Below are 27745 nucleotides of genomic sequence, written 5' to 3' on the forward strand. Positions count from 1 at the left end.
GGAATAAAGATAAATTTTTAAGCTTAGAATTTACTTAAAGTTAGCACAAACACATAACTTGATCTGAACGGAACAGTACTCATTTTCTAACCCTACAATTTACTTAAAGTTAATTTTCACTTTCTTTATGAACCTAATTGGCAACATTCTACACTGTGTAAAGAAAAGATAAACATGGTGATAAACACATGATAAACATACCAATGAAGACATCTCCAAATCAAGTTTCTCTTAAAGAATAATATATTCAGTTCTCATAAATATGTTAAAGAGAAATATGATTATGTTTAAGCAAAACAAAAGTGTACTCTAGATTTCTAGGGCTAACATACAAGGCAAAATTATATTTAGGAAATAATAACAACAATTCGTTAAAAAATCAGTTGAGATTTAATCTTCTGCCTTTAAGTTTTCGGCAGTGTATCTGAATTTAATGTGTAAAAGTATTACTCAAAATGGCTATATAAAATCTGAAATTATTCATATTTGGTTACCTGAGTACTTCATTCAAACTTATGTATTTAACTCTTAAAACACTGAAGTACAGATGAACATACCGGCCTACATGACAAAATTCAGTTTTAACAATATAAAATTAGTGTTTCCAAAAATTGAGTATAAGTCTATTGGACTTTCAGAATTTCTTTTCTGAAAAATTACCTTTTTTACTTCAAGACAGTAATTAAATACAATTGTTTAAAGTTATTCAGCCATGTTTATCTACCAAATACTTCTTTTAAACATTTTTAGAAGCAATATCAAAGTGTTAATGAGTTTTTAAAATACATAACAAGGGTTAACATTTTTTAAAAGTACCACACACGCCATGACATGCTAACATACATGAAACCTTCATTTAAAAGATCTTGAGCAAATTGCGCTCACAATAAAACTTCTAGAAAACTTGATTACTTACTGTTCAGAGAGTATTACTTACAGAGATTAACAGTTTTCAGAATTCCTCTGTTATTCATCCTGAAGTGTTTTGAAAAACCTTTCGCACTGTGTACTTCTCAATGAGATGATCACTCCTATTCTGGTCTGCTGAGCAAAACAAAACAAAACATAAAAATCGGTAAACCTTCTTCTTTACGACTGTTCTTGCATTTTAGTTGGCTACAAGCAAGTAATTCATAATGATAAAAGCAAAGATACGAGGGAAAAATTAACGCTTGTTTCATATTTACTCTATAAAGTCATTTTGGCATGCCTACACAACTGGTTGTGGCAGCATTCAGACATGATTTCTAATCAAAAAAAAAAAAAAAAATGCTCCAGGTTCTTTAGAGAAAGCTTGCCGCTGGGAAGTTGATTTTGGCCAAGTGCCAAAATCATGTGCAAAGGGGCCTCATTACGGATTCATGGCAGCCTCAGCACTAACAAAAAATGTGACCCAACAGGCTAAATCAGCGACTAAAATTAAAAAGTAAGAGACAAAGCCAACTCACTTAATATTCCTTCCAAAGCAACATTAAACTTTTTTTGGTAATTAAACCCTTGTTAGTCTAATGCAGTGTTCCTCTGTCCTCAAATGATTGTACAATTACTCTTTAAAACTTGTCAATTTCCCTTCTAAATAACACTTTCTTTCTGCGGCAGTTTACAAAGATTTCGCTATATAATAAAACTCTATGTCCACTGTAATCGGTTCAACAGCAGAAAACAAAATCGCAAAAACGCAGACTACAGTATTCCTTGAAGATTTAAACAAACAAACAAAAAATAAGCAAACAATAGTCTGTACATTTGAAACTTCTACAGAGGTGAACACACACCTTCTAAACTCACAGCGATTGCGATTTACCAGTCTCCCTGCCCAACTTCCCCACCCCCCAAAAAAGTACATTTGATACGTAGCCTTACCTAGATGTCTTCTGGCTTTTCTGCAGATCAAAAAGTTTCCTGCCTAAGCACACAGATATTCTTTCACAAACCATAAAGGCCCTTTTATGAATCCAGCACTGTAACAGGCTGCTTTCCACACCACGTTGAGAGCCCAGTGCGTCAGCTCTCGAGATAAAATACATTGCTGATACACAATTAGTGGCAGAGGTTGTCTACTGGAGAATTTATCTTAACGAAAGAAGGAAAAGAGAATTTTTTTTTTTTTTTTCGAAATAGCAAAGAGGGTGCGGTCAGATGTTAGGTTTTGCCTGAGAAAAGGGCTGTACACTGCACTAGTACCTAAATACTAGCAGAAGCTGCCTGGGAAGGGAGCCAATGGAAGGACTTTGTTTGACCCAGCTGCCAATCTCCCCTGAAGCCGTGCGCCAGACTAAACACTCACACTATTTTAACTCAAATCAGGCTACAGCAGCTGTTTGCTTTCCGGCTCTGAGCTCTGCACCCACCATGGCCTGTGCAGTTCACCCGCGAGCTTTGCTAGCTGCCTGGATGAAATCTGTTCCGGGGTGGGATTTGTCACTGGAGAACAAATTTTAACCCTATTCCTCGTGCTAGAGAGGGACTATTGGCTGTTAGCATTTGGAGCTGCTCCTTTGCGATAATTTCACGATCGTATTTTTAAAAAAGTGATACTTCCTTCCATGGAGCACTTCTGGGATTTGAAGGGAATAAGGATTCCTACATTGCTTTAAAATTGGAATGTAAACGCTTCCAACAGGTTCACATCACCACTGAAACAGTCCTAATGAGCAGCAATTGCAAGGCCCCTGAGTTCTATCTCTGAGAACAAAGATGGTGCCCATCCACACCCACCCAGTCCACTTGGAGCACAACATGGAAAGTTGACATCACAGAATGGGAGAGCCTCATTCATGCCAGGAGTTAAAACGGACTCCTCAATGCTCTGGAAAGTTCCCCCAGAGGCAACACCTAGGCACACAAGGATTTTGTTTTCCTTGTAGGAAAAGATACCAACGTGACACAATTTATCTTTCCTAAAGTTCTGAATTTATTTAGTTATTAGCCTGAATGCAGAAATCACATTCTGAATTGTGAAAAAGAAACTAAGGAGAATATATTTAGAGGAGGTACAATTTAAGTAATCATCAGAATTATCTGGTTGTAGTCGAGGGAAAAGATCTGATAATCTGTATCTACTGCAAACGAGAGAAGAGCCAAACATTGCATATGTGGAGAAAATAAATCAGTAAGTCATTCAACATGTCAAAGAGAGATAAACTGGGAGGAGTATAATAACATGGATTATAAACAAGTTATTTTTGCTCCTGACCAAATTTTGACTTGCTGGATGATGGTGAGAGAAGCCAGCATGTTTTCATGTAGAGATTTTCATTTCTATTTTTTTTTTTTAATTGGGAAGAGAGAGATCTTTTCATCTGGGGAAAATGATTGTTTTTTTCTTAACCTATTTGGATCTGGCTGTGATGAGCAAAACTGAACCATAAATTTCTTTTATTTATTTTTTAAAGATTTATTTATTTATTTGACAGAATTACATAGAGAGGGGAAGAGAGAGAGAGAGAGAGAGAGAGAGAGAGAGAGAGAGAGTCTTCTTTCTGTTAGTTCACACCCCAAATGGCCACAACAACAGGGCTGGGCCAGTCTAAAGCCAGGAGCCTGGAACTTCATCCCAGTCTCCCACATGGGTAGCAGAAGCCCAAACACTAGGGCCATTATCTGCTACTTTCCCACGTGCATTAGCAGCGAGCTGTATCAAAACTAGAGCAGCCAAGACTGAGACTGGTGCACATATGCAATGCCAACATCCTAGAAAGGTGCTTACCCTGCTGTGCCACAACACCGGCCTGCACCACGAATTTTTGAGACAGCTGGTTCTCCTGCCTGAGGCAGAGAGTTTACTTTATTTCCCCCAAATGATATAACCGTTCTCTTATCTTAGAAACCAGAGATGTCCATAATAAAATCTGTAATTTTATAGTAAAATATTACTTTCCCAGATGGAAAGGGGCAAATTTCATAGTAGAAAGGTGATTTATTAGGTGTTATGAGTCTACTTAAACTAAAATACCTAATTCCTTCAAAATGTGTGCCCTGATAACATTGCATAGCAAGTGAGTTACTATCCATATTACCCAAAATTCTCACTGGATCTGATTTTCTATGTCTCATGTTCAGAGTTCTTATGGAAGCAAGTAAAGTACTGGTTTCCTTTATACCCTTTTCTTCCGATCTAAGAAAATACTCAATTTGCTGCTTTATATGGCTTATAATTTACCAAATCTAATGGGCCACCATCACATTTCTCCACAATTTCCTGAGTAGCTACAGAACTGTAGTCCTTTAGTAACTTCTGTTCATCTCGGGATCTGCCTCACTCACACTATTTTCCTACCTTGTCCTTAGATACTCTATATACAATAGCAGGTAATCCGCATCCTGAATATTATTACCTGTATTTGTGATTTGTGTCCTTTCGTAAATCACTTATTCAAGTCCTAACACCCAATACCTCAGAATGTAACTGGATCTGCAGATAGAGTCTTCAAAGAGGTAATTTAAGGAGATGAGCTTATTAGAGTGCACCCTAATCCAATATACCCAGAGTTCTACTAAGAAGAGGAGTTAGGAGACAGATACACAGAGACCAACTGAACACACAGCAAGAGGAGGCCATTTGCAAAGCAAGGCCTGCTGACACCTTGCTTTTGGACTTCAAGTCTCCAAAATTAGGAGTGGACGAATTTCTCTTGTTAAACCACCCAGTCTGTGATATTTGTTATGTGTATCCAACTAATACAATGTCTAATCAAATAAGAGTGAGAAGTTGCCTTACTATTTTGAAACATGATTTGTTTCTATACCAAGCGTTTTCATATTCAAGTCTTTGATTTATCCAAGAAAGCATGCAATTTATGGAGAAGTGTACATTTTTCATACTTTTCCAGAAAAGAAAAACTTTGGGTATTCCAGAGTTTCAAATTAAAGGAATAACATGGTTAAGGATGAAATAAAATATAATATTTGCCACTCTTCTATGATGCTTCTCATTTTCATAATTTGAACATTAACACTGTGCTTAATTCCCCTGGCAACAAAACAGTATTATGCAGATTATATGCATGGACTTTGAAAATAATTTTGGAATAACTAGATGCCTCACTTTTTCTCTAGACAATCAAAAGCAGCTGTGAAACTTGATTTTTGCAAAACAGTTCTGACGCATGGACATTTTACAATCAAGGTCCCGTGCTAGATAAAAACTTCATATCAAGAGTTGGAAACAAAATGGTTAGTCTCTGTAAGCATGGAGTTCAAACAACCTACGCAAAAGGAAGAGATTCCAAAGGAAGAAGGAAAAGATACGTGGGTACCTAACAAGAAAGTCTGGATAAAGATAAGTGTGTAAGACTGTGGGTAATCAATACTCCCCAACAAAAAGTATATTCTCACAGAGAGTTAAGGGATGGGCATTCCACTTACAGGAAGTTGTAAGTAAAAGGATAGGGTAGGAAATCCACTGGAGTAGGAATAATTTATTAATTGTGGTAGGCTACATTCTAAGATGGCCTCCAAGATTCCCACTCCCTGGTGTACTAATATAGCTATCCAGAACAGGTAAGAAAAAAGGTGATCGAAATTACCACAACAACAAGTTATTGTTTCACCCAGCAACCGTTCCCAACAGCTGACATATTATGTAAATATTTATTCATTCATCCCTTGCTTCACCCATTCTTCCAGAAATTCTATTCAACCCTGACCTTGGATGAGGCACTGGGCTAAGTAGTGTGTGTAGCATAAACACAGCCCCTGATCTCCTGGTGCTTGTAGTGAATGAGGTAAATGGAAAGCAAAGCAATAGATTCTTCAGAGAACAGTTGTTTGTGAGTACTGCAGAATGCTGAAGTGATCATGTCTAGTGGTTTTGTGATAGAATGTAATGATCATATTGGTCTTAGTCACATATTCAAATACTTCTATAATAAACAATTTACTATGATGGCCGCTATCTTGAAAAATGTCATATTTTTTCATCCTAAGCTACATGTCATTGTTTTAAAATGCCTAAAGACGTCACTGCTTGTGTAAAATTATGATCATTAACTTCTTTTATCTTTCTTTTTGTGCACATTACCTCTTATCGTTACCATGCAAGTTGAAACTAAAAAGACCATATATCTCTTGAAATTCTAACAGTTTAAAATAAAATCCACGGGCCGGTGTCGTGGCTCACTAGGCTAATCCTATGCCTGTGGCACTGGCACCCAGGGTTCTAGTCCTGGTTGGGGCGCCGGATTCTGTCCCGGTTGCTCCTCTTTCAGGCCAGCTCTCTGCTGTGGCCTGGGAGTGCAGTGAAGGATGGCCCAGGTGCTTGGGCCCTGCACCTGCATGGGAGACCAGGAGGAAGCACCTGGCTCCTGGCTTCAGATCGGCACAGTGTGCCGGCCGCAACACACCAGCTGGAGCAGCCACTTCGGGGGTGAACCAACGGCAAAACGAAGACTTTTATTTTTCTTTTTTGGACAGGCAGAGTGGACAGTGAGAGAGAGAGACAGAGAGAAAGGTCTTCCTTTTGCCATTGGTTCACCCTCCAATGGCCACCGCGGCTGGCGCACTGTGGCCGGCGCACCACGCTGATCCAATGGCAGGAGCCAGGTGCTTCTCCTGGTCTCCCATGGGGTGCAGGGCCCAAGCACTTGGGCCATCCTCCACTGCACTCCCTGGCCACAGCAGAGAGCTGGCCTGGAAGAGGGGCAACCGGGACAGAATCCGGCACCCCGACTGGGACTAGAACCCGGTGTGCCGGCGCCGCAAGTTGTAGGATTAGCCTAGTGAGCCGCGGCGCCAGCCAAAAGGAAGACTTTTCTCTCTGTCTCTCTCTTTCTCACTAACTCTGCCTGTCAAAATAAAATAAAATAAAATAAAATAAAATAAAATAAAATAAAATCCATGACAGAATCTTTGTGCACAAAAACCCATTATACTCCAAAATAAAGTGCAAAATCTTTAGGCAAGACATTCTAATAAAAACAGTCCTTTGAACACTTGTTTCTTCACATTTGATCTTAGCCAAAAAGCCAAGACGCAATGAACACTTGTTTCTTAATGAGAATACTCATAAAACATTGAGAAACAATTTCAAAGAAATGTCAAACATAAGGTGAATGCAATCACAAAACAATTCAAACTATTATTAGTAAAATAATCTTAAGTAAATAATAGTTTTTCAGAATGATCATATGCAACAGAGAACATAAAACATAACATGCAATTGTCAGGATAGAAATTTTTTAGAATTGCTTTAGAAGAATTAAGAACAATCTAAACACATACAGAAACAGAAAACATGACTAGCCATAAAACAATAGATAATTGAATTACTAATCTCCCCAAAAGAAATGAGCAGATCCAAAGTTTTCACAGGTGAATTCTGCCAAATATTTAGGGGAATAAATGGTGCAGGTACTGTGGCTTAGCAGGTTAAGCTTGCCGTCTATGATGTTGGCCTCCCGTGTGGGTGCCTGTTCTACTCCCAGCTGCTTCACTTCTAATCCAGCTCCTGCCAGTGGCTTGGGAAAAGCAATGGAAGATAGCCCAAGTGCTTGGGCCCCTGGCACCCACGTGAGAGACCCAAAAGAAGCTCCTGGGTCCTGGCTTCTGCCTGACCCAGCTCTGGCCATTGTGGACATCTGGAGGGCGAATCATGGGATAGGAGATCTCTCTCTCTATATATAACCCTTTCTCTCTCCCTACCCCACCCCCAACTTTTACTTTCAAATAAATAAGTTTTAATGAGTAAATCGTTTTGTGCTCTACAATATCAGCTGCATTGGTTTGGATACTGAGAAAACTACTTAAGATTTCATGCCTTGAAATTTAATCTCCATTGTGAGGTATTAAGAGTGTGGAAACTTAATCCAACTGTGATGCTTAGAGGCAGGGCTTTTGTGATATGATTGGGATTAAATAAGGTTGTTAGTTACCATGTAAAAGTCAATGCTTTCCTCTTGGACAGCAACAAAATGAATTTAAAATTTTAAATAATCACTTAACACAGCATTTAAATATAAAACAGGTGTAAATATAATAGAATGTCTATAGCATATTTTCACAAGATACTGGATCAACATTAACATCAATAACTGTAACATTCATAGTGTTTATCTTTGATACTTATGTAATGTGAATAAAATTTTATTGACAATTGTGATCTTTCACCAAAAATTCTTTGTTCCAGTCTATGCATGAGAAAAAAAGCCAAATTTCAGTTGAGGGATATTCTATAGAACAACTGACTTATAAACCTCAAAATTTCCAAGGTCATTATAAACTGCCATAATCATAAACAGCTAAAAGAGACATTACACCTAAGTAGAATGTGCTAACTTAGCATGTGATCTCGAGGGCTAGGATAGGAAGTGCATTAGGGAGAAACTGAGAAAAAAACTAAATAATGTATGTAATAGAGTGTGCAATAATTTACCCACTGTTTCAATACTTTTAACAAATTATACTCATGTAATGAGAAACTCAGTGTGAGATATATAGGAATTCAATCAATTATTTTTCCAATAATTCTATAAATACAAAACTGTACTAAATTAAAATTTTATTAAGTATACATGACTAAAATTCTTAACAAACTTTTTACATCGATCTAAACATTTCACATATATGTTACCCAAATGCCCACAACATGAAGAACTCATGAAGCCAAAGCTTGGAAACAGAAACTCAATTTAGGTCTCCCACATAGGAGGCAGGGACCCAAATACTTGAACCATCATCTGTACCTCCCAGGGTACACATTAACAGGAAACTGGAACTGGAAGCAAAGACTGGACTCAAACCCACACATTTCTGAGCAGCATCTTCTTTCTTTCTTTTCTTTCTTTCTTTTTTTTTTTTGGACAGGCAGAGTTAGTGAGAGAGAGAAAGGTCTTCCTTCCGTTGGTTCACCCCCCAAATGGCCACTGCAGCCTGTGCGCTGTGCGGATCTAAAGCCAGGAGCTAGGTGCCTCCTCCTGGTCTCCCATGCAGGTGCAGGGCCAAGGCACTTGGGCCATCCTCCACTGCACTCCCGGGCCACAGCAGAGAGCTGGCCTGGAAGAGGAACAACCGGGACAGAATCCGGCGCCCCAACCAGGACTAGAACCCTGGGTGCCGGCGCCACAGGCAGAGGATTAGCCAAGTGAGCCGCAGTGCCGGCCCCAAGAAGCATCTTAACTCCTTCAACAAAACCTGCCCCTAAATATTTCTGAAGTGTTAGAAATAATAGAAAGTAATTCCTGAGAATCTATATTTAATCAATACAACTATTGATTGGCTTTCCATGCTTTACCTTTTCTGTATATAAGTGAAATTGTCCTAGACTTTTTTTCTTTTCCTCCTTATATATCTGATTTGATTTTTTTTTCAAATTCTTTTAAATTCTAACATTACACAAAATTCTTCCCTTAGTTTCCCTTTTTTTAAAACTTTTCTCAGTATATTCACATTGCTTAGAAATCTCATTTTATTCTTAAATATAGGTTGATGACCTCCAAATCTTCATTCAGCAAAGTCAGTGCTACAGTGCCCTGGCTCCATTTTCTAAATCCGTCTGCATTCATAAAGCCTAAATCAGTCTTTTCTCTCTAATCTTTCCCCACAGCCAACTACTCTCTCATGCATAACTGGAATCAGAAGAGAGCTCAAGATACCTCTGTACTTTCCAAGGAAAACACTAAGAAGAAGAGGGAAAACATGGAATATAAATATGTAATGGAAGACAGAAGTTCTCAACTAAGAAAAACAAGTAATAATAACATTTTGGCTAATAGTTGAAGATATTGGTAAAATGTATTTAAACAGAGAGTAGATTCTCTCAGGAAGAAAATATGGGTGGCAAGCCCACTCCCAATTTCTTCTGGTCAGACCATTCACTGCAACTTTGTCCAACCATGAAATATTACCCTTCAAATTTATCACCTTACAGGAAGCCTGAAATCTACAATAGTGGGAAGAAAAGCTCATGACAGGTTGGATTGGTTCACAGCCCCCACATGAAACACAATGTATAGAGTTATATTAGTAGTTAATATGTAGTTTAAAAAGAACAAGGAGAAGAAACAAATCAATATAGAGATAAGTAATCATGGAGAGCTGTCAACATACTGAACCGGTAATGGGGTTCGGGAGAAGGCAGAGGGAGAACTATACATATAAATATAACTACATATAACTACTAATGAGGCTTTGGGGTTAAAAAATCTTGTTTATATAAATCAAGATTACATTTGCCTTTCAGAGCAATCACATAAAATATAATGAATTTTGGTTTAGAAGGGAGATGCATACAATATAAAACTCACCAGAAATGCAAGGAAAAAAAAAAACCTATAACCTTCAACTGTCCTCTAAGAGAATGGGGTACCTCTAATCTCACAAATATCACTGCAATTAAATACCGAACCTGTGCACTGCCTCCAGGGACGTTAGCTAAAGTGCAATATATGCTGAGTTTCCTGAGAAATGTCCCACCTCTTGGTAAATTCTCTTTATCAGCTCCAGACATTGAGTACTCTCATTGGACCCTCTGGCTGCTGCACACTCTCCCAGCTCCCTGCATTCCCATGGTTCCACAGCCCTGTGTGCTTTCAAACCAAACATTCTGGTCAGTTCCACTTTTCAATCCAAACTGCAGTTTATCCAGGGCAGTTGATATCGGCAGATCCTGAGCAAAGCGCTATTCTGATCATCTGATTGAACTATGGCTAACTGCCTACATTTCTGAGAGAAGCTGAGTACTTGACAATGTAATTTGCAGAATATACACAGGCGAGGCATTGAATTGGAAATCTAAGTTTCTGTTTATACTCAAATGTCTTCCACTACCTCTTTCTCCTCCCTTCCTCCCTTCCTTCTTCTCTTTCCTGCTTCTCCTCTCTCCTTCCTTCCCTCCCCTCTTCACTCGCCCCCTCCTTTCTCTCCTCCCTTCCTCTTCCCATCGCTACATTTCTTTCAACCTCTTTCCTCCTTGACCCCATCCTCTCTCCATCCTTCTCTTTCCTCTCCTCCTCTCTCCCTCTTGGTGCTCCTTCTCACCTTCTCCAGAACCCCATTACCAGTTCAGTATGTTGATAGCCCTCCAGGAGTACTTATCTCTATATTGATTTGTTTTTTCTACTTGTTCTTTTTTAACTACATATACATTTATATATTTCAAATTTAGTTTTAGTTTTGAACAGATTCACTCTATTCCATAGATACAGTCCTAACTACATAATGATATTCCCTTTCTCCCTCCTTCTTCCTTCCTCTCTTGCCTGCTCCCTTCCTTTCCCTCTCTTTCTTTTTTTAAATTCATTTAAAGAAAGGAATTAAACTAAAGCAAACACTGTTCCTTCCTTAGGCAAAGGTGAATTTCTCATCCACCAGTGTTAATGGTATTTGTACTCTTAATATTGTCTTTTATGATAATTGTTTCAAATCTATGTAAATTAAAAGAGGATTCAACCAAGAGCCATGATTATATTTCTACTTTTGTTAATACTTTGTCATCACTTTAAAATGCAAAGACTACATCTGGAGGCATCACAATGAGCTACTGCTTTATTATTATTATTATTCAAACACTTCACTTGTTATAAACATCAACTCTTGATTGAAATATCTTTCTCAGAAATGATAGACATCTTTTGTAAGTATTGATATTCACCCCAGGATATCAATGCAAAGCACAGCAGTATGTATTATATATTTGTTACTATTATTTCTTTAAAATATTCACTAGAAATAAAGAATAGTATGATTCATTATTCTGCTGTGTCAGGTACTGTTCCAAGTACTTTACAGCCAATAATTCATTTAATCTTCAATACAAAATTATGAATTAGTTATTTTTGTAAATTCACACTTGCTGATCACATAGTCATATAAAGTATCAGTGAGTTCCAAATTCACAGATTCAGCCATCTGTAGATAAAGAAAAAATTGAAAAAAAAAAATCTACCTGTGAAGGAGCTGGGAACTAGAAGCAGGCCAGACTGGCTCCATCCTGCAGCCCTTCCCAGCGCATACACACTACACCAATCCAGAAGGAAGCCCTTGGAACAAATATTTATCAACAGTGACAAGATCTAGGTTTTGAGGAAATGACAAGATCTAGGTTTTGAGGACAAGAGCTAGGTCTCAATAAAAACAGGCCAGAAAGGGCTCCATTAAGGCTGCTTCTGGCATTCACAATAAATAATATATGGCCTCTACCTTTGTTCCTTGGAGATAACGTGATGAAGACATACAAATACCTCTAGACTGCGAGACCTCAGTGGCTTGGTCTCTCATCCTTTTCATTTATTTATTTATATTTATTTTTATTTATTTGAAAAACAGAGTTACAGAGAGAGAGAGAGAGGTCTCCCATCCACTGGTTCACTTCCCAGATGGCTGGGACTGCTGGAGCTGAGCCTATCTGAAACCAGCAGCCAGGAGCTGCTTCCGGGTCTCCCACATGGTTGCAGGGGCCCAAGGACTTGGGCCATCTTCTACTGCTTTCTCAGGCCTTAGCAGAGAGCTGGAGCAGGAGTGGAGCAGCAGGGACTTGAACCGGCTCCCATATGGGATGCTAGCGCTGCAGGCAATAGCTTTACCTACTACACCACAGTGCTGGCCCCATTGGTCTCTCTTACTACCAGCCCTTCAGTTCTTATTGTCCAGAACTTCTCTTTTTCTTATTGAAATAAAATTTCATTTCTTTCACTCTCATCATTGGGTCTGGTCACATAAATCAACATTGACACCAGGAGATGAACTTGGACCCATCTCACCAGGTTTCCCGTAACACCTGTACTGAACATAGTTAGCCTTTTTCAATTTTCATTTTCCATAAATAATATAATTTACATAGTATTTACATATTAAATATTAAAATTAAAATAAATATTAAATAATTAAATTAAATATTAAATAATTTAAGATGAATTAAAAGGGTATGTAGACGATATGGAACACAGGCAGTTCAGATAAGTGACATGAGCATCTTTGGGTTTGGGTATCCATGAGGTCCTGTAATCAATCTCCTATGTTTACTAAGGGATGGCTGGATTTGGAAACTAATGCCTGGAGATTTAAATGAACATACCCAGTATCACAGAGAAGATAAATTGCACTTTAAATTTGTTATATGAATACATAAAAGAATATATACCATCTCATCTTCCAAGAATATATATGTATGCATACTCCTTAAATTAATTTACATGTGAGTATTGGTGTTATTCCCAGCTCAATTCTCAGTGGAAGGCTGAGATAAATAAGTGAGGAGTAGATGCAATGTTAAAGATTCCCTCGCATGGAGTGTATGTTGGAGTAACCTGAAAGAAGGCTGGTGAGTGGAAATTATCATCAAGAAGAACAAGAAAAAGTAGTGTTGCTTTTGGGTCACTTCATCTGGGGGGTGGTCCGGAGTAGAGGTATAGAGCTGAAAAACAGACTTTGGTGGCCAACATGCGGCAGCATCAGCTAAGCTGCCACTTGTGATGCTGGCACCCCATACTGAAGCTGCCGTTTGAGTCCAGGCTGCTCTGCTTCTGACCCAGCCTCCTAAGAACATGCCCCTAGTAAGGCAGCAGAAGAAGCCCGAGAACTTTGCTCTGCCACCCATGTGGGACATGAGAATGGGGCTTCTGGCGCCTGGTTTCCACTTGAGCAATACCTGCCTGTAACAGTCATTTGGGGAGTGAACCAATGGATGGAAGCTCACTTCCTCTCTCTCTCTCTTGCTCTCTCTCTCTCTGTCTCTCTCTCTCTCTCACTCTCTCTTGCTCTGCCTTTCAAATAGAGAAATCAGTATTTTTTTTTAAATCAGTTTCCCAGTTAAAAAAAATCATGAACGACAGAATAGATGGGGAAACCTTGTCTCCAGGAATTCTACCCATCAGTAGAAGAGAAAATGAGGTACCCTAATCACTTTGAACTAGGAAGAGAAAAATATAACATAGATCCTTATCAGAATGAAGCTCTATGTAATGTAAGAAAATAATCCAACCCAATATCATCTCATTTATTTCTATTAATTGAAGTAGTTAAGACTTTCCAATAAATATTGCTAAGCAGAATGCCACCAAATAACAGGCTATGCAAGGGAAACATTTAAACAATTGCTCAATTAATGCAGTGATACCTTCTTGAGGTTAAAAAACATCTGCTACATGTGATACAGGAATAAATAAAACATAAAATAAAGATTATTTCTTTCCTTTCTTGGTCACCTGGGTGTGTTTTCAGGAAACTTTCATTGTATGAACAAATACATACTCACTGTACTGCTCTTATAAGTACATTAAAATTATACATTTGTAATTATATATATAAATGGCTTTATTTTTTATTATACAGGCAGAGTTAGAAAGTGAAAGAGGGAGAGAGACAGAGAGAAAGGTCTTCCTTCCATTGGTTTACCCCCCAAATGGCCACTACGGCTGGTGCACTGCGCCAATTTGAAGCCAGGATCCAAGTGCTTCCTCCTGGTCTCCCTTGCTGGTGCGGGGCCCAAGCACTTGGGCCATCCTCCAATGCCCTCCTGGGCCACAGCAGAGAGCTAGACTGGAAGAGGAGCAACTGGAACTAGAACCCAGTGCCCATATGAGATGCCAGTGCCGCAGGCAGAGGATTAACTAAGTGAGCCACGACACCGGCCCATAAATAGCTTTAACTTGATTTAGTTCTTCCTATATGAAAAGAAATCTTACTATATAAGTATGTATATACATCCACATACATATTATTCTATAACTTGATTTGGTTGATTTTTTTTTTTTCAAAATATATTACAGTCTACTTCAGGCATTTGGTGCAGCAGCTAAGTGGCCACTTGGGATAATCACACCCACATCAGAGTTGCTGGGTTTGAGTCTCAGCTCTGCTTCTGACTTCAGCTTCCTGCTACTTCCTATTAATGAACATCCTGGGAGGCACCAGATGATGGCTGAAGTACCCGGGTCCCTGCCACCCACATGGGAGAACTGGCTTCAGTTCTGGGCTCCTGGCTTCTGGTTAGCCCAGCCTCAACTATTATGGGTATTTGGGGAGTGAACCAGCAGATGGAAGATCTCTATCTCTCTCTCTCTCTCTGTGTGTGTGTGTGTGTGTGTAACTCTGTCAAATAAATAAATAAAAATAAGGATGAAAGCCCTACAGTTCTTCCATGCTCTTTAATTATTACTAATATGTTCTACTATGGTGGCTTGTAAAACATTTAACTATTCAACAATGCCTTGCCTTCTCTCAAGCTAGATTTTTACAATTTTCCTCATGTAATTAGGGATCTAAGCCCTTACACTTACCCACCGTGCTTTACTTTTCTGATAAATTCAAGCTATGTCTACCATGTTTAATCAAGGGAATATTGTATATTCGTTTTCCATTATCTGTCAGAAAAAAGATACTGAGGGTTTGGAAAAGGTACTTTATCCAATCACTTCTCATACATTTCACACTGTGTATGGTGAGTGGAAGGTGGGCATGAAAACAGATCTGAAGCCAAATGGCTGAGCTTAAAATACCCTCTGGACCATACTTAGTATGTAAAAGTTTAATAAACTTAAATTTCCAGTTAGTCTAGCCAAAAGTGTATGTTCAAGAAATATTAACTGACCATTTTAAAAGTAAGTCCTAGACATTGGGATGGGTGGTTAGGCAAAGCATCCCTTTGAGGATTCCAAGGGAAAACGAAACTTGCTGAAGGACTCCGAGTTCATCTAGGAGCAGTTCATCTAGGCAACAGCAGCTACATTATCATCCCCTTGTGTTTATCCTCCTTGGCACTAACGAGACCCCTGCGAAAGAGAAGTTTTGCAGCTGGGGGAAAGAGGAAAGCCTTTGGCTGAGAAATGACACCTTAGAACAATTTTTGGCCTTCTACCTCAATCTTATTAAATTTCCACTTTTTCATCTGCAAAAGAGATTCTGCAAGAGAAGAAAACACCACAAAAATACTCTTAGCATCATAAGTAAAGCTAAAAGCCTGCAGCTATCTTTTAGAGAAGAGATTAACTATCAACTGGTCACATGAGCTGCTATGAGAAACTTCCTTCGAAAGTCTGGAAATTTTTTGCTCTGCCTCCTGCATAATAACTCTGTCCCCAATGCTGAGGAACTGGAATAATCTGCCCCTCTCTCCTCACCAAAGAAATTGCCAAAATACCTGGACTACGTCTTTATAACTGTCTTACTTAATGAAAAAGATAAAATTAGTTATCTGTTGGTACAGACATGAGCTCACTGAGATCATTCGTTAATAGAGTTCAGCAAAATAAAATGTGCTGCTGCGGGCATACTAAAAACAAGTATCTTCATGGGGGGAGGGGGAGAAGACAGGCAGTGCCTCAGCAATGGGGATTAAGATATTATGAGGAAGGCAGAGCAAATAATTTCCAGAGATTCCAGCTAAGTAAAGAAAAAATAACTGTGTCTGTACTTTTTTTTCTTCTATTTATAACTGTGAGAAAAGTAAACAAACATCAGCAAAACAAATAAAAACCCTGGCGATAAGAGAGATCAATGTTCACTGGGGGGAGTTGGTATCAACAGAAAATTTTGGAAAATAATAAGAGGGTATTTCAAAAGATTATGGAACAATGAAATTGGAAGATGAGATCATTGCTGATGGAAAATAATTTTGAAAGACAGCATTTCTACAAAGTTTTTGAGGACTTCTTATATGCATGGATTTGAAAAAAATTTTGTACCACAATAAGCATACCATTTAATTCAATTTTCCATGAACTTTTTGAAATCCTCTCACTGATTTTTTTCAAAATATAAATTTACTCATGGAATAATGAGAAGTCTATTTCAAGAGTTTGTAAAATGACTATAAACCAATATTAATTGAGTTTGTATTGTTTTTTATTTGCAAGAATTATTATCATAATTCAGTTAAACTTTTAGAGAATGACAAACGGGTAAATGTCAATAAATTTCTTAATAGATTTTTACTTCTCTAAAGGACTTCTTTCATAATTTAAAGGGAATCAAAAAGTACAATTTTACAGCCAACAATACCTAGGATATGAAGAAAAATGATTATGCTAAAATTAGACATTTCATTCAAAATATTTATTTTAATCACATTTATTTGAAAGTTGTAGAACCACATTAGATAAAAATGTGTATCCAGGTTGGTGCTGTGGCTTAGAAGGTTAAGCCTCCACCTGTAGTACTGGCATCAGATTTGAGTTCCAGTTCAAGCCCTGGCTGCTCCACTTCCTATCCAGCTCCCTAATAATGTGCCTGGGAAGGTAGTGGAGGATGGACCAAGTGCTTGTGCCATTGTACCCACATGGGAAACCTGGAAGAAGCTCCTGGACCCTGGCATCGGTCTGTCCCAGCCCTGGCCATTGCAGCCATTTAGGGAGCCTTCTTTTTCTGTATTTCTGACTTTCAAATGAATAAATAAAGTATTTTAAAAAAAGCATGTATCATCAGTACTTCTGAAAAACTGGTAAGGCTCATTGATCCTTTCCATAATCACACACACAAAAAAAATGAACATATACACAATATGTAGTAAATGTATTTTTTTCTTTTTCTTTAAAGATTGATTTCTTTATTTGAAAGTCAGAGTTACAGAAAGAGGGAGACAGAGCTATCTTCTATCCTCTGATTCATTCCTCAGCTGGCCACAGTAGCCAGAGCTGGGCCAGACTGAAGCTAGGAGCTAGGAACTTCTTCCAGGTATCCCACATGGATAGCAGTGGACCAAGTATTTGGGCCCTCATTCACTATTTTTCCCAGGTGCTTTAGCAGGGAGCTGGATTTGGAAGTGAAGTAGCTGGGTCTCGAACCAATGCCTATATGGGATGCCGACATTGCAGGTGGCGGCTTCACGCACTATGCCACAATACCTGGCCCCTGCAGGTATGTTCATAGAGGTTACTAATTATCTTACAGAAAGCTTACTTTTTGATCCAAAATCAATGACTTCTAGTCTAGAAGAATGGTCCTAAGTGGAAACACTAATGTTATTGACAGTTGACAAGACAAGACAAAATGCAATTTTTGCTACCACAACTCTGCCAACATGCATGCAGTCTTGGCCTGGGTATGGGGTATGATGGATCTGAAGAGGGGCAGGTTATACAGCCAGCATGTCTCTACTCACACAATGGAGATGAGTCTGGAATTCTCAGCCCTTATTTTTTGCTTGTTAACTCAATCCTCTATCACACCTTCTCTTGGAGGCTCCATAGAGGGTCTTGTGAATAGCAAAGAGAAAAGGAGGCTTACCTAAATAACTAGTCCCTGTAGTACACACAGCCAGAAAAACAATCTAAGGCACTAGAAATTCCCACAATATGTAAAACTCAATTTTTTATAAACTATTAAAAAGCCCGTTTCACAAAATATATGTAATACACTCTTGAATGTATATATTGAATAGTTTGATTAACCCAAAGGAGCAACCAAATTTTAAGAGACTGTACACTCTTGGCTTACTCTTTAAGCCAGTAGTATCAACCTAAGTGTCAGCCTAACAAACTCCATGGTTACAGGAGCACAATGCGTATCTTAATCATGCAAGTCATCTTAAATTCTCCCCAATTAAAAATCAGCATAAAATAATTTACAATGTGTGACTACTGAGTGCCTTTACACCAGCGTTAACCAAAATGAACTTAGAGAGTTGTGTACATTTCAATTCAAATGTATTCAGTTGAACTGCTTCCAACAGATAGTACCATGTGTATGCATTTTATGTGTATGCGATTTGTAAACTATAATGACACAGTGAAGATGGCCACACTAGTTTAGTTATAAGTCACTTACCACATTGTGTCATTCATTCTCTTCTTTGTTCAGCTCTCGATCTTCAGACTTTTCTTCAACTCAGAGGCAGCTCCTGAAAAGTAGTTTGAGATTATAGAAGATCAAATTTACATATACACATACAAATGTTTTCCTCAAACTATCATCCATTCTTTTAGCTTTTTTTATATTTATTGAGAGATATAGGTCCAGGAACAATTATATATTAGAAAATTGTCTCTAAGCACATTTGACTTTTATTGAATGCTGTCAACCCCATCAAAAGTGTTAAATTTGCTTTTATTCTTTTGTCCATGGGCTAACATCTGGGAGGTGTTGTTTTGTTGTTCTTATAGCTTTAATTGCCTATTTGAGGTATAAACAGACCCTAATTAGTCAATTACAGATTTAGAGTGTCAGAACAGATACTTATTTTATCTGCAGATAACTAATGAATGCAATAGTAAATCCCAAGTAGGAGTGTATTCAAAAAAGTTCATGAAAAAAATGGGATTAAAAAATAAGATTATTTAGGGACAAAAAAATTGTAAAACCTATGCATCCAAGGGATATTCAAAAATGTCCTGGAAATATGTGTTTTATGAAAAATATGCATGGATTTCTATTTTTAGCAGCCATATAAAATTATCTTAATTCTATATTCTATGAACTTTCAGAAGTACCCTTACATGTACTTTTGTCTTCCGTCTTAGCATATTTGGTTTGATAAAACAAGGCTTGAAAAAACAAGTTTACTTCAATAACCACACAATGTATTGATCTGATTGAGGAGGGTATTGTTTTAGCTTATATCTTACGAATGAATGAAGAATGCATAGATGCATGAATGCATGCATGCATGTGTTTATAAAAGTCAATGATTTCTGTTTCATAGTTTAGTATTATCAACCCTTTGAGGAACATGAATTTTTCCAGACTGACTAAATAAACAAAACATAATAACAATAATAATAATAAACCGAAAATGACTTGTTTCCAGTCAATTCATAAATCAGAATAGAAGTGAGATACTTGGCAGCTTACAAAGGCCACAAAGAGCACTTGAGGGATTTGCATCCATCAAGGAAAAAAATGCAGACAAGTCTACAACAAATGGTAAAACGTGACTAAGAGACATTCATTACAAACATGAGAGTCCTTTCATCCTTTCTGAGTTGAACAGAGAGGGTATCACTGAGTTAAAATTTTGGCTCTACCTAAATGGAAAGTCAGTATGTTCAAACATGGAATGAAAAAGGGGGAGAACAATCCAGGTGAAGAGTAGCACTGGCTAGGAGCTGGAGGACCAAGTTGGGTGAGAGAACCTAATGACTGGATTTCACCTAATCCCAAATCAGGCGTTGGTCGTAGGAGAAATATAAAGTTTACATTCATAAGGAGAAGTGGGGACAACTGAGTTGGGAATACCTATGAGAAATTCAGAACAAACGCTTAAAATGGAAATCCAAATTAGAGGGACAGGTGAGATGGTCCAAACGTGCATGGCATGGGTAAAGATGAGAGTGCTAGCAGACATTCAAGAAAACAGCAGCAGAATGAAGAACGTATTTCAAATAATACAGGAAGGTTAAAGTTTCACAGAGAAAGAGAGTGACCAACATTGTCAAATAATGCACAAAAGTAGCAGAGTTTGCTTACAGGAAGCCAGGTGCAAATCCTTGAGGGAGCAATGTCAGTGAGGTGGTGAGGAAAGAAAGCAGACTGCACATTGTTAAGGTTAATTGGTCAATGCAGGAAGTGATCAAAATAAGTGGAGAAAAGACAGCCTTCAGGGAAGCTTTCCACAGAGCAAGTCATTTGAGAAAGCAGGGAGGAAGAAAGTAAATACATCAAAAATATTAATATCTCAATTTAAAATGTAGCATATTCTAATTTGGGTTCTCAGATATTATCGCAGAGGTACAGCAATCAAGCTTGAGCTGTTCCATCCACAGTAACTGATTGACAACTCTGAACAATTAAATTTCAGCATCTGCAGTTGTCTCACTACCTACCTAGCAATTACTAAGAAAGAAAATATGTATGTGGTTTCAGGAAAAATATCTCCACATCTTGAAAATATTTTTTTGATTAAAAAGGTACCATCTTGTCAACAAAGGCTTACAGAGCTCTGAAATACAATCTCATTATAAAACTTCCAAAAGAATATTGCAGGAAAAAAATACCTGCAAAGAAGAAAAACAACATATTTTATTCCTATTTTATAAAAAGGTCTAAAATATGCATTCTTCCCAAATTGAAAGTAATGCTATGATTCAAAAAGCATTTGGAATATATAAATGTTTTCCACCCAAACAATATTCACAACTACTCCTAAGGCTACAAACCCATTTCATAAAGGGTTTAATGGCTGCCTACTTATAAGATAACTTGAAGTTGACATTCTGCAAAAAATAATTCGCTAGCGCTCTTTACAAATCTCCAGGTCATGACAGGCAAGGAAAGACAAATGAAATGTTGGGTTGGAGGAGATTAAAATGACTTTACTATCTGCAGTCTTGGATCCTGGACTGAGAGAAAGAATCTGTGTGAGACAACTGAGGGCACTTAAATAGGTCTACAGATTAGTTAATAGAATTGCTTCAGTGCTAATATCCTGTTTTCAATTATCGTATCCTGGTTATGTAAGATATTAAGATTCAGGCAGGGTGGTTGAAAACTATGATGTAATTTCCGTACTATTTTTGAAATGTTTCTTAAGTCTAAAATCATTTAAAAGTAAAAGAGGTTAAAAAAAGGATTTCTAACTACAAAAACAAATTTATTGAAGCATAATATATGTAGGGAATAACAATAAAATTTGACTATATTATTGGAGATACCATATTGCTTCTTTTTTTTTTTAATTTTAAGCAGCTGAAAATAGCCAGAACTAACTGATAACAAGGAAACATACCAAGAAAAGCCAAAGTCCTAAAGAAAACATTTCTTGCTTAAATATGAAGTAGCCTGAGTGTATTTTAAAATATAAGTAAGTAAATAAAAACCCAGATTATGATTTTTCAATCTGTATTTTCATTTCAAGCTGTACAAGTGTAAAAGGGATTTTAAAGGGGCATTATTTAGGTTCCATGCCATTCTGCTTTGAGTAATTGCTACGTACAAGGCACTATTTCTCATAAACAAAACAGTCTCTGATGATGAAAATGTAAGAGGAGTACCATATGATATTTCCTAATGACATCAGTCCATACGGAGTATTAACAGGGCAAAAGGCAAGCACATTCTTGTGAAGACCAAAGGGAAAGAGGGAACATCTGGACAACTTAGCAGAAATCGGGACAAGAAGCTGTCACCACGGAAAGAATGAGGAAAGGTAGCACAGGATCCTCCTGGGTGATGATTGAGACCTGAAGAAGGGTGTGTGAGAAAAAGGCCTAAGCAAAGGAGGGGGCTAGAAAATGACAGGATAGTTTTGATGACTTCAAACTGGAGGTTGCCGAGCTCCAAGACTGGAATTTCAACGGAGTGATAGGATATGAAGAGGACAGTTTGGGTGTTAAAGAGCATTGGAGCTCCTAGCAAATTTTCTGTTGCAAGTAAATACTAGCCTTTCTAACATTTAAGGCCAGTTCTATTAAATGTGACAAAGTCTATTTCTGTCTCTCAGCTCATTCATTGAACTTTCATAGAGCCTGGGGTACCAGATGATGTTTTAGTTTCCATCTCCAAAGTGCTTCTGGCAAATTCACAAGATGTTGGACCTTCAGATAATTCTTGAATTGCGTTGCTTTATATACAGTCAATTACTGTTCACCCACCCACTTCTGAAAGATCAGTATTTCAGGATCCTAGACCAACATCATTCTGCCCACCGAAATTTCACAGAACTAAAAAACTCTTTGTTAACTGCATTTGGATTTCATTCTAGTAGTGGTTGCTAAGGCATCTTAAAGCATTTGCTCCATAAAGCTCTGGCCCTGAAATATGTTAGTTCATTTGTGTTTTAAAAAAGTACCTAACTTTGGGGGCCAATGCTGTGGTGCAGTGGGTTAAACCCGTGGCCTGCAGTGCCAGTATCCCAGATGGGTGCTGGTTCTAATCCCATTTGCACCACTTCCAATCCAGCTCCCCACTAATACTCCTGGGAAAGCATGAGTCCTTGGGCCCCTGCACCCACGTGAGGGACCTGGATGAAGGTCTAGCTGTTAGCTTCAGACAGGCTCAGCTCCAGCCATTGTGGTCATTTTTAGAGTGGACCAGCAGATGGAAGACCTCTCTCTATCTCTACCTCTCTCTGTAGCTCTGTCTTTAAAATACATAAAATAAATCTTTTTTAAAAAGTACATAACTTTGGTAAATATTGAGTATATTATGATTAGATTTCTTTGATGTAGCAGGTATCAAAATGTTGAAAACACTATTGAGAATTATGAGATTTCCTGAGAAAGGAGATAAAATGCATTGTCACACAAACCCAACAGAAAACTAGTGTCCCTAAGAATACAGATTACAAAAAAAAGTGAAATAGCTTTCCTTAGTTTTAGGTATATCGCACATCTGATGGAAGAGCTCAATCAAATGTCTATGAGGAAAGAGAAATTTTCTGCCAAATAATCCTACTTCTGCATATCTGTTATTGTTTCTTAAACTTTTTCAATTAATGCCATCTATTAGAAAATTTTCTCTACTTGGTAAATGTTTCCCGTTTTAAAGTGGAAATTGGTGTGTGGGGGAGCAGCAGGCTTTTTTTAATAGATATGTCCTTTTCTGTCAGTTTTGCTAGGGGAAAGGATATTTTGGTAACTGGAAAGGAATTTTATTTCCTTACAACATAGTTAAAGCACTTATTTCTTGAAAATATTTTTGAAAGGCACAGCTAGAGAAAGAGGAGAGAGAGAGAGAGAGAGAGAGAGAAGAAAGAGAAATAGAAACTTCCATCAGCTAGTTCATTCCCCAGATAGCTACAAGAGGGGATGTCGAGGTCGGGGACAAGCACTGGGTCAGGCTGAAGCAAGGAGCCCGGAACTCCATCCAGTTTCCTTCTCAGGTGTCAGAGGCCCAAGCTTGTGGGACATCTGCTTTCCTAGGCACATTAGCAGGGAGCTGAAGCAGGGACTCGAACCAGTGCTCTGATATGAGATGCCAACATCCCAGGTAGCAGCTTACGCAACTGTGCCACAATGCCAGTCTCTAAATCATTTGAAATGATCAGTTAGTTGATAATATTGAAACTAAAAGAAAAGAAACAATGCAATAGGAAATCAGGCAAGCAAGTAACTAGATAAATTTCAAAGGACTTAAAAAAGAAATGAAAATGGATCAATAGTTTGGGGAGGTTTCTGTACTTCACAGGTCTTGAAGTGGTGCTGCAATGCATCCTGAAATGTACATTCATGAAATATGATGTTAATATCAACATTTGGCAACTAGTAAGTTCAGCTAGTGGGATCTAAAAATGACAGCAATTTATCTATCATATGATGATTCTGTAGCTTGAGATGTGAAAAATATAAGGACTCTTCAAAAAGTTTATAGAAGTGAGGGTTATTAAAAAAAAAAAAAAACTAGAGATGGATTTCAAAATTGGTGACCCAAAATAAATATCTTATAATGCTATTATTTTCTGTGAACTCTTTGAAGTACCTTTTTTATGTAAAGGTCCAGCAGTAGGGTTTATGTGAGCAGAAAATATGATATTAAGAGAAAAAATCTCAATGGATCTAAATTCATTTTCAGCTGCCAATATGTACTCATCTGATTGTTTCATTGACAAGCTTGTATTTTGCTGGTAATAGGGATTGATATGAAAGCTAGTTATGATGTCCACCATCTATTTCTTAATCATACATATGATAACTAAGGATTTTTTGGCTCTTTTGTCAGGCTATTCAAATAATCATAATTATTTTGGGCTTAAAGCCATCTCAAACAACAAATAATATTATCCTTTTTCAAGAAGATGACATAATTTCCAGGCATGCAGCAAACATGATATACCCTCCAAAGAAAGGCCAATGTGTGTTTTAATGGAACTTTAATGGATTAAAATCCCTGCAGTGATTAAAATACACATATGAAATGTGATATATTTTTCCAACAAATCATAAGAAACCATAACTAGAAGCATATTGCTTTTTCTTATAGCTGAATTCATGAAGTTAAATTGTTCTGTAGAAAGATCATATAATTTGAAATAATAATTTTTAATGTACTTGTGTTTGAAATGCCATCACAGTAGATCTGAAATGCCTGAATTTTCTCCTCTTCATTCAAAAATTAAATTAGAGGGAAGAGATGTGCAATTTGGGACATGCTCAAGCTGACGTACCTCACACGGTAGAGTTAGAAAAATACCAGGGGATTCCAATTCAATCCCATCAAGGTGGCATGTACCAATGCCATCTCACTAGTCCCAGTGATCAATTTCTGTTCACAATTGATCATAATGATAGGACTAAGAACCAAAGGGATCACAGAAACAAGAATAGTGTCTGCAAATACTAGCTGATAGAATCAGAAAGGGAGAGAACGATCCAACATGGGAAGTGAGATACACAGCAGACCCATAGAATGGCAGATGTCCTAAACAGCACTCTGGCCTCAAAATCAGCCCTTAAGGCATGCAGATCCGGCTGAAAAGCCCATGAGAGTATTTCAGGCATGGAAAGCCAAGACACTCTGGGGAAAAAAAAAAAAAACAAAAAAAAAAAACAAAAAAAAAAAACGACTAAATGAAAGATCTCCACGAGTGAGATCCCAGTGGAAAGAACAGGTCATCCAAGAAGGAGGTACCTTTCTCTGAAGGGAGGAGAGAACTTCCACTTTGACCATGGCCTTGTCTAAAAATTATCAGAGTTGGTGAACTCAGGGGGCTTCCATAGCCTTGGCAGCTCATGACAAGAGCCTAGGGTGATTACTGAGGCCATAAACAAGAGTGTCAATTTGTTAAGTCAACAACAGGAGTCACTGTGCACTTACTCCTCATGTAGGATCTCTGTCCTTAGTGTGCTGTACATTGAGATTTAATGCTATAACTAGTACTCAAACAGTATTTTTCACTTTATGTTTCTGTGTGGGAGCAAACTGTAGAAATCTTTACTTAATGTATGCTAAACTGATCTTCTGTATATAAAGAGAAACGAAAATGAATCTTGATGTGAATGGAAGGGGAGAGGGAGTGGATAAGGGGAAGGTTGCGGGTGGGAGGGACGTTATGGGGGGGAAGCCATTGTAATCCATAAGATGTACTTTGGAAATTTATATTCATTAAACAAAAGTTAAAAAAAATTGTCAGAATCATTAGCTATCAATAAATACAAATAAAAACAACAATGAGGCATCATCTCAAACCAGTTACAATGGTTATTATAAAATAACAATTCTGGAAAGGATGTGGAGAAAAAGGAATGTTTATACACTGTTGGTGGGAATGTAAATGAATATAGCCATCATAGTGAACAGTATGGCGCTTCCTCAAGAAATTAAATATACATCTACCACTATACCACCAATGCTTCCCTGAATATACATCTACCATATGACCCAGCTATCCCACTTCTGTGTATGGATTTGAAGGAAATGAAATCAGCATCTCAAAGAAACAACCGAGGTCCCATGTTTATTTCAGCACCATTCTCAAAGCCAACTCTGCCATTTGCACCAATGTGGATGGAATTGGAGGTCATTATGCTCAGGGAAATAAGCAAGTACAGAAAGACAAGTGTCATATGATCTCATTCTTGTAGAATCTAAAAAAAATTATCTCATAAAGTTGAGAGTATAATGGGACATCATATGGCACCTCATAAATATGCATACTTTTTAGGTCTCAAAACTGTAATTTTTTAAAAGTCAACCTGAACATAGAATAATGATTGCTAGAGACTCAGAAGGGCAGGGGGAAGAGGAGGAATGATGAGCACCAAAACACAGTTAGATGAAAATCATAACTTCTGGTGGTCCCCAGCACAGTGGGGTGACTATAGTCCACAATAAAGAGTCACATAGCATATGGAAAACTGGAAGAGAGACACAAGTAGGCTCCAAACATAATGAAATGAAAAGATAAAGAAATGGAAATGTTACTCTATTTAATCAGTTTATGCTGTGTGCATATGTTGAAATACTGTACGATAGTCCACAGAAATATGCAAGTATCACATGGTAATGAACACTTTAAAATTTTAAAAACTTTCTTCAAAAAATACAGTCATTGTTCAGAGCTGTATATTTGTAACGAAAGAGAGAAGCCAAAGTAAATTTGTAAGGACATTTATCAGTTGTGAAAATTGTATACAAAAAAAAATAAAAACACAAGAGAAGAGTATAAAGGCTACATTTAAGCCATGACTAATCTGAGATTTATGATGATTTAAAATATGCAAACCATCTTGAATGTCAGTTATTCAAGCAGTAAGTAAAGTGCCAAGTGTTTACACATTAAAAGATTTAAGATGTTCAACATTTTTTATTCTTTTGTTTAAAATGTTCTCTTTTTAATAAAAGAATGCATTTTTAAAGGCTAATAATAGAATGATTGAAACTATATTAAACTTTAATGCACTTTTTAAAATAGGATTTCATGTAATGAAGCTTAATTATACATATAAATATATTTTTAAATTTTATAAATAGTTTATGAAGTTTCATTGACTCATCACTTTAGAATTATTAGTGGATTGCATAGGGAAAAGAGACTCCAATCTAGGAACATGGGGTGTTTTCCAATTAACATCATATTTTTAATAGGTCTTATTTGCATCAATTTTCAACATAAAAATAACAAACAACAAAAGTGTTAGTGAACATTAAAATTATTTTTTGAGAAAGTAAGCTAATGAAATAAAATATAGAAAACATTTCCTAGGAATCTCTATTGATAAATGATTGTGAACTACCCTTTTCATGATAAGGAGAGAATATATTATAAGAGGAAGTTAAGATTAAAAGGAGTAATGTCAAATTTTATATAGTATGTTCATATTTCAGACAGAAGAATAAATCTGTCCTAGACAAATCTTTTCTAATTTTAAGCAAAATACAATTCAGTAAAATTTATTTTGGTTCTACAAATTCCATTCTTCTCCTAATCAAAAAAGTAGCACTT

General features: G+C 37.3%; 1 long non-coding RNA gene across 40 annotated transcripts in view; it reads right to left on the minus strand.

Moving 5' to 3' along the window:
- The window catches only part of LOC103350594 (uncharacterized), a 647925-nt gene that overhangs the window by 270584 nt on the left and 349596 nt on the right, over nucleotides 1–27745 (minus strand). For 24 of the 40 annotated variants that reach the window (XR_016232321.1, XR_016232322.1, XR_016232319.1 and 21 more), the window contains 2 exons: nucleotides 18697–18769; nucleotides 938–1041 (listed from right to left, as the gene is read on the minus strand). This is a non-coding gene — a long non-coding RNA (uncharacterized LOC103350594). Of the gene's footprint in view, nucleotides 1–937; nucleotides 1045–1863; nucleotides 2403–18031; nucleotides 18125–18696; nucleotides 18770–27745 lie in introns of those variants that run through there. The other 16 variants (XR_011387768.2, XR_011387762.2, XR_011387771.2 and 13 more) reach the window with 6 other exon arrangements.

The sequence above is a fragment of the Oryctolagus cuniculus genome, chromosome 4 (genome assembly GCF_051225735.1).
Source record: "Oryctolagus cuniculus isolate XC-2025 breed Fujian yellow rabbit chromosome 4, ASM5122573v1, whole genome shotgun sequence".
In the NCBI taxonomy this organism is placed as follows: Eukaryota; Metazoa; Chordata; class Mammalia; order Lagomorpha; family Leporidae; genus Oryctolagus; species Oryctolagus cuniculus.